Raw genomic sequence first — 11,173 nt, forward strand, 5'->3', positions numbered from 1 at the left:
CGATTCCGACGGCGGGCGCGCGCGCGATGACCCGTCCTGACATTTTTAGAAAGGCGTCTCAAGGTGATCTCGCTTGTTTTTTAAACTCTGTAATAGTCTCGCTATACGGCCACGGGCGCTTAGCTCGACAATCCGCGGCTTACGGACGCATGCTTACGCATCTATTTCTCCTCGCACACCCTGTGTATGTAGTTTAGTTACACTTAGTATCTACGTGTGACGTTCGTATGTCAAATCCTCCCTTTTATCCTTCCTTTCTTCATTCACGTGTTGCGATTTCTATTTTTTCTGGAAAGCTGTGAACCAGGTGCGCGTGCATGTCTGCGTCTGTCTACCTTACCTCGCTCGCTTGTTTGCACACTCGTCGTTTGTTGTTTAGGCGCGAAATCGCCGCGCGACGTCTCGAACGACGGATTAGACGATCTCTGTGGTATTCCCGATTCGCCAGCTGTGAACGCGCGCGCATTTCATATCTTGGGTTTGTTATAATACCCGCGAAGAAAACACCTGACGATCACTGTTGGAAATACGTTGTTTTATACACATGTACGAACCACTTGTAAGAAACGTTCGAATATTACGTGTGTGCGTGGCTGGAACCGCGATTCTTAAATTTATGTTATATTCACGGGTCCTTAAAGGTTTTACTTTTTACTGAAACTAGTATCAAGGTATTCATCGTTACTAAATTACAAGGTGATATATGTCTGAAACTATTAGACCGTTTTGAAAATTTTATCTTTTAGTTGTATCGATATTGTACAATATAATTATATATATATATATATATATATGTATATCTATTTCTTGCTTGCTATGGTTTATCGAACATTCTATAATAGCGAAATAATGATATTTTTCTTTACCTCAAATTATACTTCTAAAAATATACTTGAGGCTGATAAAGCTAAAAGATTCAGCAAGTTTTCGTTAATGTGTTTACGAGATGGACAAACCTTAGGAATTCATTCAATTTATAAGAAGACCGGTAAGGTACAATGACTTTTCTCAGAAATAAAGAAAAACTATAATGAAATTGTAAACTGCAGCTTGGATATTGATGTTTCATTTTTAATCGTTTTAAAATAGTTTATTGCCTAATTTCATATTACAACCATTCAGTTTGTTGGGCTAATGATTTTTTAATAACTCGCAAAATCGGGTTTATCTTTTTTTTTTTTTACATAAGTAATTTTAATAACGCTGTATAAAATCAATATCAGTGCAATTTTGAAGAAAATTAAATAATTAACAATACTAAAAGGATAAAAAAAAAAAAAAACCGCGTCTCACATCAGTTGGAGTGTAGAAAATAACTTTCTCATCAAAAATCACGAATGGCTTCGAACGAACCTATTAGATTTTTAAAACGAAATCCAAACTGTAATTCGTAATTCTGGTATTTTTTTCGTCCAGTTTCAGGAAAATCTTTTAAGCTTACGAATATGTAAATTTAATAAATCCTGAATGTGCGACTATCTTGTATAATAAAATGAGCGAAAAAGTATTGATTTTCAAACTCGTCAATCTCTCCTGATCAACGTTATAAGCTTTAATTTCATACTAAATCGATATAAAATGCTTTTACCAAGATCCATTTTCATAAATACAAACATCGGATATGATCAATCTTTCGAGTTCCGTATCACCTACCAAAAACTCGACGAAAAGTTTGACGTAAGTACGTAAGTGCAGGATAAGAAACCTGAGTTTTTGGAAGTCTGTCAAGTTTCGTATTCACAGAATTCTCACGCGACGTAAATCAACTGACTTCACGGATGTCTGAAATAATGTGCTAGAAAACAGGCACAAGTCTGCGGCTCGTGGTGTTGGAAACATGTTTGCAAGTTGACGAAGAGAATTTTTATTTATTTATTTATTCTACTCTTTTTCTCTTCTCGCCGAAGATACATTTTTCCTTGTGACAAATCTAAAAGGCATTCAGCTTTGCAACCGTGGATAAAAACAACCACATTTTGCGGGAAGATAGATAGCAGAAGAGGGGGGGGGGGGGGGGGGGGCAGACAGCTCTTTGAATGGAAAAATCCGCTAGTCTCCAATCCGGCTTGATTGACTTACATCCTTCATTTTTCTTATTCTACGTGTCTCCTTTCCGCATTCCAAATCGCATGATGCATGATGATGAATGAATTTTGAATATAAATCACCGAGCTAGAGATAAATGTGCAATTTTTATTACGCCGACCTGAGATGTTAAACAAGGAAACCGGAGAGAGAACCGTTTAAAATGAAATTTAGTGGAGTTATTTATCCTAAACGAAGTTTTAGCCATTCCGGAAGTTATAATATCTTCGGTAATTTTTTTGGCGTAACTTGATGGTCAGCGACCCTGAACAGAATTTATATTAAACAATAAAAAGACTACGTGCAGATTTTTATTCACGTGGGATGACGGAATATCCATATACTCAAATTTGAAAATTATTAGATCTTGAAGAATTTTGAATGCTTTTTTTTTTTTCTTTTAAAGTCTATAAACGGCGGGGATTCGTCGAATATTCGAGTTAGCTTTACACATACTTAGGCTATGGAAGTGTCTACGTATCATAGACGACGTATATATGTATACATATAGCTGCTAGACCAATTTTTGAATCTACAAAATTACCCGTAATTCACCTCTGTAGTTTTGCGCACGTCGTTCGTCGTCGTCGTCGTCGTCGTCGCAGCGGCGGCGGCATCGCGTGCAACGCCCGTTCACCGCAAATCTAAATTGACCTAACGAGATGGAAAAAAAAAAAGAGAGAAAAAGTTTTTTTTGCCAGGTCATTGACTCGTCAGCCAATTTTCAAGCAGTTTGAAGAAATTTTTTTTTATTTTTTCTTCATACTTCTTTTCAAACAACCCAGTTGCGCAGCGTTAATGCGATGTAGGCTACGTCATCTATACATACGATTCAGCGATGCGATTATCTTTTTTCTTCATCCTTTTCTCGACACGCTCTAACAATCGTCAATTTTTATAATAAATTGACTACACTTCGTCACGAAATTTTCAAAACAAGCGTCAGAAACCTGAATTCAAGAATATATGCGCTAAGTTTACTGACTAATTGTAAGACGTGTCGAACTAGCGATATTTAAGTTACGGACACTTGTCGTACAATGAGAGATTAGAAGAAGATGAAGACCAGAAAATTTTATTCTATTTCCATGCAATTTATGAAACAAATACGTACATACAAATATTATAGAAACCTTAATCCAGAAACATTCTTCTGGATTATGTAAATATATTCTACAATCAATTAAATCCGAGGTTAATCGAACGTTTAATATGTAAGTGATTATGATTTTTTTTCTTATTGCCGAAAATAATAGTTTTGTAAAGCTGCTCCCATCATTTTTCAAATCGAAACATTCGTCAGCGCGGATCTTTTGCTTTAGAAATTTTTCTCATTTTGCGAAATATGAGTATGTCGATACTGTAAGGAGCCATTCATTGATTACCTGAGGATGATTTTAGCCATTTCTAAACCCCTCCCTCTACCCCCATGTAAGAACATATAAGACTTCTTGGACTCTCTCCCCCACTTCTTACGTAGGATTTTACCTATAATTTTCATTTATAAGCTTCAAAATGTGCAAAAATGTACACATTAGCGATTTTAAAAACTTATTATGAAATAAAAAATTTTACAATAACAATATACAAATGAAATTATATATTAAAGATGAAAAAATAGATCTCATAATTTGTCGTACGACTGAATAGAAATTTTTCGCAGTTTTTTTTAAACTGCCCTTTAATTTTCTGTACTACGATTTTTGCTTCCTGAGACATTTCTCTACGGACATTTTGTCTCACAACTATTATGCACATTCCGACTTGTAAAATATAACGTAAGAATGACTTTTACCCCCCTTTCCCGCTAGGTAAGTCCATGTATAGATTTTTTAAACCCCCTTCTCGCCCTTGGGATCCTTACGTAATTATTGAATGGTCTCTAATGCGGTTAATAAAATTTCATGTAATCAAAAAATTGTGAAATGACTATTTTTTTTTTTAAACGCATCGTTACATCAACGTTACGAATTTGAAGCTCATTATTTGATTGATTTATGTCATCCAATGATTGTAACGACAATTTGTTCATTCCATTCTGTATATAATACACACTGTTTCACCATCACTTGGCTATCAAGTATACCAGAAACATTTTGTCATCGTTAATAGGAACGCATTACTTACACCGCAATGATAAAGTCTAGTTCAAATAACAATCTACGTCCATTTATACCATCGAAACGGTTCGCACACACGTTATCTCCCTCTATCTCTATCTCTATCTCCATCTCCATCTCCATCTCCTTCTTCTTTCCTTCCTCCACCACGCTTCATCTCTTCAGTACCAACTAAATCGCCGGTCCGCCCACAGATTTGACGAAGGAACTGCTGCTGATGCTGTTGGCCAAGTAGAATATTGTATGAGTTCTCGCGGTGACTCGATCGGCTGACGTCGTTTGTGTTTGTGTTTGCTTAAAGCGTAGTAGAAATGGAGAGAAAACCATGAATGAGGCAGTCAGGCAGGCGCAACGATGTGGGTATTCATCTTCCGATGACTAATTTATTCTCACAGAGAGAGACATTTGTGTGCTATATAGGTATATGCATTGACTTATTGTTATATAGTGTCACACGTATTCTACACATTTACTTGCAAAGGGTATAATATGATGTATGCATATTATTTAAGAGGCGACAAAACTTCATTATCAACTTTAAAATCACCGTCGAAATCATTATTATCTTACTCTTCGTCTTTAATAATGCGTCAGATATATGGTCGGTAATAGACTCGGTGGATAAAAAAGAAAGAAAGAAAGAAAAAAAAAAAAAAAAAACAACAACTTCAACATCCTTATGTAATGACCGTATATAGGAGAAACTGTATTATATATGGATCAATTTATAATGCCTTGCTGGATTATTTCTCATTTCATTCAATTTGTTTATCCTTCTTAACCCAATTTGAGTCGAGTAACAACGATAAGGATTCTTTCTATCTATTATTTTATATCGATTTTTCGTATATTTAGAGAATCTTTTAACATATCTCTTATATTTATATTTATATTTTATTTTTCCTATTTCTGATATTATCCTAACAGGTTTTTAATACTCGAGCGAGTAACTATTGCGATATAATGTAAAAATCATTATTTTTGGAAGCAAATAAACTGAAAAAAAAAAAATCGTAAAAAAAACGAACAAAATAAACAACAATAATAATGAATGAAAAGAAGAATCAAACTAACAGTGTAAAATCGTGTCTTTTTTAATAATTTTTTCTCACTTCGAGCTACGACGCATCTATCGATAAAGAATCCTCGACCAAATTGCTCTTCTTTCTTCTCGACCCTAAGGCACTTCCAGCGACGATTTTCGCCTCCGTTTTGTTATGTATATACATATAATGTGTATTCTATACACACGCATACTTATATACATGCAGTAAATTATTGGGGATCCAGGGAGTTTCGTGGATCGGACTTGAAAGGGTCGAAGGTGTGTAAAATTTCGGGGAGTATTAAACGGCTCGATTCCTGCAACCAGAAAACCAGTTTTTGAGAATTTTCCCATTCGACAAAACGAAAAGGATTATCATACGGACAGCTGCATCTGACTTGTGCCCCTCTCGGCATCCATTTACACCGGATATGTATGCATGCTTAGTATATATATCTATATGCGCAGGTGAACCTCGATGATCTTGTAGATAAAACAAGGGGTTTATTCTGGTGCGCGCTTCTCTGCTTTGGCCTTCGATTCTTACGATTTTCTCGATTCGCCTTTTACTTGTTGTCGCATTTTTAATGGAAATTTTATTTTCGCGTTATAACGAGTAAAAAATGAAGACAACTTGTCGTGCGACAAAGTGAAAAGTGAACTTTCGAATTGTATACTATTTTGTCTTGAGTAGGTATTACGATATAAAAGGTCGTGAAAATTTTAGTATCATTCTAATTATTCGCTACGTGGAATTGATATGGAATTGAGAATGAATTGATAATATACAAATTACTTTTCATTTTGTTTTATAGACAATATTTATAGTACGCAAAAACTGTTATATCCTTAAGTCTGTTATTTTGAATTTTTACATTTTTTACCTTTATCCGGCTTTATGTTTATTCCTGACATTTATTTAACTTTGAATGTTGATATTGTTAAGCGGCTAACACTGATCGTTGATCGAAACGGTATTTAAATAAATTTCTCCTTTGTTAATGTTTGACCTCAAATAACTTTTGGAAGAATAGATTTATCGTAAAATGACAAGAGACCTTTTTTGTAGAACGTTCAATTTCCTACAAAAACATGCTTATGAATTTTCTGTACGACGCGTCGTTATCTAGTTATAAAAATCGCAAGAAGCAAGAACCATTTTTGCCATGTTATTCTTATGGAAAGTAGAAAATCGCGATGAGGCACCTCTAAATATCAATATTAAAATCTGAAATTTTTATGGTATTTCTTTTTCGTCATCTTGAACAATATTTTCAGTATACCATTAAAAAAAAAAAATGTCAATTTCTTGATACAGTCTAATATATATATATATAACGCGGCGCGGTGTCGTTTTGCCACTATAACTTACAATTAGACTACTTTCACCCTTCGTTCGCCGACGGTGCGCGGAAACAGCTGATCCTGACTGACTATACCAGCGGTGTTCAGGTCCGTCACCTTGCTCCTCGGCACTTGGCACCGGCGCAGAATCTGCAAACCGTGTTTATGTAAATGGAGAGAAATTTTTATTCGCCATTACTCTACGGTCCTAATAATTCCTTTTTTTTTTTGTTTTTTTTTTTCTTCTTCAATTCGAACGAAAAGTATGGTTCTCGATACGAAATGAAAATTAGTGTTTTTTAGGTGTAGTCAGAGAATCTGGTAATTCTTGCTGTTTATTGTTTTTGATTACGGCCACCCGTACTGTATTTTTTTTTTTTTTTTTTTTTTTTTTTGTAACTATTGCGATAATTTAATGATGGTGCAACAATAATTGACGACTTGAATACCTTATTTAACTGTAAAAAGTGTGGTAAACTAAACACGCCGATCAACCATTCTATATTCATAAAATTAATGATGACGCTGAAATTAATAGATAATATCCAGCGAGTAATACGTCTGAAAGACTTTCGGGGAGTGAGAAAACGATACAATATTGAGGAATAAATCTGCCAAGTATTCTTATTTTACTATAACAAACTAGATTTTTCTCACTTTAATTTTATAGTATAGTTCTAACACATTTTTTAGTTTTTCTTTTTAACACCCGTCCAAATGAAGAATTGAAGCTTTTTTTCGATCGTCCAGTTTTTAAGGCCACAAAGTACTTTTACCCGTACCGACTGAGCAAATTCATAATTATTTTTCGTTTAATCGATAAATAAATAAACGAGGGGAAACGGTTGAATGTCGGCAGTGCGTCGCTCTGTTATAACAGAACTCAGGGAAGTTACCGATATCCCAAAAAACAACAATAAAATTGGTAGTTTTTTGACACGCGTTGCAGTTTTTGCATTTCCCGCATTTCTGGGGTCGTAAAGTCCGTGGACAAGTGACTTTTGGCAATTCTGAACAGAACTAAGAGCAAAATAACCCATCGTAGGAATATTTTAATTCTATATTTTATTTTACCAAACGAGAAATACAACTTGTAATAATTTCTTCAACAAAATAATCTCGACTAGGCATTCCTTGGTTGGCGTAGTTGCCGCAGCACGAAGTAGCGCTTCGGTAACTTATCTGGGCGGCTGGCGACAGCTCGTGTGCAGGGACGTAGGTGGATGTATTCTCTGCTACGGACTCGATCGCCCCAAAAATGGGAAAAATGCGAAAATAGTGATGCGTGTCGGAAAACGACCGAAAACCGAAACTCAAACCGGTCTCTTTCATTTCTTTGTTCAATAAACGAATTGTAAGGGTGAGTTTGCTCGGTCGGTAAAGGTAGGAATACTACGCGGCCTTAAGAACGAAATTCCGCGGTTGTGCACGCTCGTTCTTTTTATCCTTCTCGTACTATCGGCCACCGTATCTCTAGAATTTTGTTTACTTTGCGATAAGCCCGCCTGCCCCCGCGCCATCACTTTATCACTGCATCGCGCTGCATGCCTGCAGGTTATCGCGTGATAGCGATTTCGTATTATCAAAATAATATGTGCAGTATGGGTGACAAAAATAATACCTCTGACCAATAGTGTTTTTTCTCAATCTTCTTTCTTTATCCGAGTTATTCTTCTCCTTCTTCTTCTTCTTTTTCTTTGTCTCTCCGAAGCTTTCAACATTCCAAAATACGAGCACAAGTGTAATGAAACATTTACAACCCGTCTACTTGGGTCAAAACTCTGTTCGTCCAACGAACTTTCTCGTTCTGTCTCATGCAAGCAAGTTCATTTAATACCGCAGTAGCAACGAGGGTGATACCCTGTCAATAATGCAGTTTCCGTTTATTTATATCCCTTCGTTGTTCTCTCAGTTTACACGGGTCTGCGGACACAGTTAAATTGCTGGCTTCTGTCTTGATAGAAATATTTTTTATCTCATTTTCACTGCACAAACGATTCACAGAGACTCAGCACACGCGTGAATAACAGGACAAGTCGATTATTCTAAGAGTCGGAGGGCCTCGTTTTTCACGCGAAATCCGATGTTGCACCTCCTTCCAGTAAATCAACGAGTTCATGGATCGAATCAATCGCAGCTTCCTGCTCATCTTCGATTGATGAGAATCGATCCTTCAATATTTTGAATGATATAATATTCCATTTCAAGTCCTCTCGAAGCTTTGTAATTCGTCAAAATTGCGTGATCCAGAGATACCAAAAAATTCGCCTCCCCCCTTTCCCCCTCATTCTGAGGCCTGCATCTAAGAAACTACTGATTTTCGACAATTTTTCCCGTGAGAACTTTTGATCGGAAGGTTAGTACTAAAGCGTACTAAAATTTCAGCCAATTTCCGTAAGGATTCTGCAGGGTCCTTTGTCGCAGAAATTTTTTCTGCTTCTGGTTACAATCGTCTAAAACATATTATTGCTGTATGTAGTAAGATTGTTGATAGTAATTAATTTTCTGACCGAAGTGTTGATGATCTCTTATTTATACCAACTTCTTTGATCACGTAGAATTAATTTCATCCAGCACTTTCAGCTCTCGCAATCAAGAGATCAGCTGGTTAATCGAAAAATATCCACAACGTTTTGATAAACATTGTGAAACTGCGCGTCCGGCATCGAAAATACATCATTTTCCGACGCCTCGTTCTCGCCTGCGGATACTCGGCTCTGCCCTTAAAGTTTCGTAACGTATGCGTACTGCCGATGCACTATCTTAATCTATCTCGTGTGCCGAGCCGCTATTATTTGTTAAACCTACATTCGCACCCACACATTTGTTATGTATATATACTTACATACGTCACTCGCTTCTATCTCATCTTGCGTTGGGACAGCAACGACTTCGAGATTATAATATATACGTATCTATCTATTCCGACAAGGGTGACTGTCACGAAGATGCTGCGAAGTGTCAGGGAAATATCGGCTGTTTTGCCACCGACGTGCGACAACGACGATGTACAACATTAATGTGAACGCGCAACGGCGCAAACCCGACTCGCCACTTTATATTTACTGTGTTGCTAACTGAGGGAAGAAGAAGAAGAAGAAGAAGAAGAAGGAGGAGGAGAAGAATTCGAGGAGGAGGAAGAGAAAAAAGAGCGTATCTCTTAACAAACCGAAGTTGCATTTTACATGGCGAAATTTCTTGACTACACGTACGACTGTTCAAGAAATCATATAATACTATCAAGAATTTATGATTTTATGGTACACATAAGGAGGTGGATTCTGACCGATTCAAGGCCACCGCTGTCGCCTGCTACCATCTATTCAGCCTGCGTAGCAGACGACACCGGTGGCTTTGAATCGGCTAGAATCCATCTTGGAAGGTGTACCTTCAGTTACGATCGATCAAGGTTCATCAATAACTAACTTCAATTTCATCAATATTCACATTTAACGATACATTTTTGACGAGTAAGTGGAACTCTGTGTATAATAACAAAGTTCGATCGATCGAAACTAATGAACAATGAGCGTGCATACAGCGAATTATGTTCAACTGATGTCGTGTGAAATATACAGACAGAAAAGTGTATCGACATCGTTCGATCGCGAATTAAAATGAGAATAAAGTTAGTAACGTTACTGTGACGATGCATGTTTAGGAAAAATCGTTAATTCGCACTTTTAGCAATGTCCGAAATTTAGTAAACCATTCTAGTCAAAACATATTCGTTATTTTGAAAATCCAACTCCGTTAAAACCGTTCAAAAATTGCGTTTAATAGCTATTTATGTGGCCTGCCCGTAAACCGCCTGTTTTTTTGGCAAGGATAAAGATTTCAGGACGAGCTGAAGGCGAGCCGGAAGCGAGTACTGAAATTATCCGAGGCAAAAAACGGTTTACGGGCATGCGACGTACAATATTTTTTACGGTATGGGCATTGAAAAGCAAAACAAAGAGTGAGGTTATGTCGCGATCTCTTCGACGAAGCTACTTTATTCGGCAGTTTGGGATGCGCACTTCGAACTGCGCATCGCAACTGCGGAATAAAGACTTTATTCCGCAACTTTGTTCGCTGCCGTATAAAGCGTCACTTTACGGAACGAAAACTGCCACAAAAAGTGAACTTTTCAATGCCCATGACGTAAAAACGATTTTTTCTCACGAATAAAACGATCGATCGGCAAATAAGACCGAAACTGTTGAAAACAATTGACGGTAGTCGGACGGCAAGATGTGATGGGACGCGAAGAACCGCTTAAAGTTGAAACAAGAATATCTAGGCGTGTAGGTCTGTATAAATAACAAGATACGAGATAAGGTGTCCGTCCGATGCGCTTCACATGCTCCCGGTACACGCTCTACGTGCCGATAAAACAACAAACGATGACGACGACGACGACGACGACGACGACGACGGCGATACACTTTCGTACTTTCTCCGTTCTGTTCATCGTCTAATTGTAAGTGTACCGGGTGTGTACAGGAGTATTCGATCACCCCCAGGCTACAAGCGTTCCGTCGTTCGATTTGACGGAGATAAAAATTTCTACATCGATTGTGTTACACGTAATATTTTT

Source organism: Diprion similis, chromosome 4, assembly GCF_021155765.1.
Source record: "Diprion similis isolate iyDipSimi1 chromosome 4, iyDipSimi1.1, whole genome shotgun sequence".
Classification (NCBI taxonomy): Eukaryota; Metazoa; Arthropoda; class Insecta; order Hymenoptera; family Diprionidae; genus Diprion; species Diprion similis.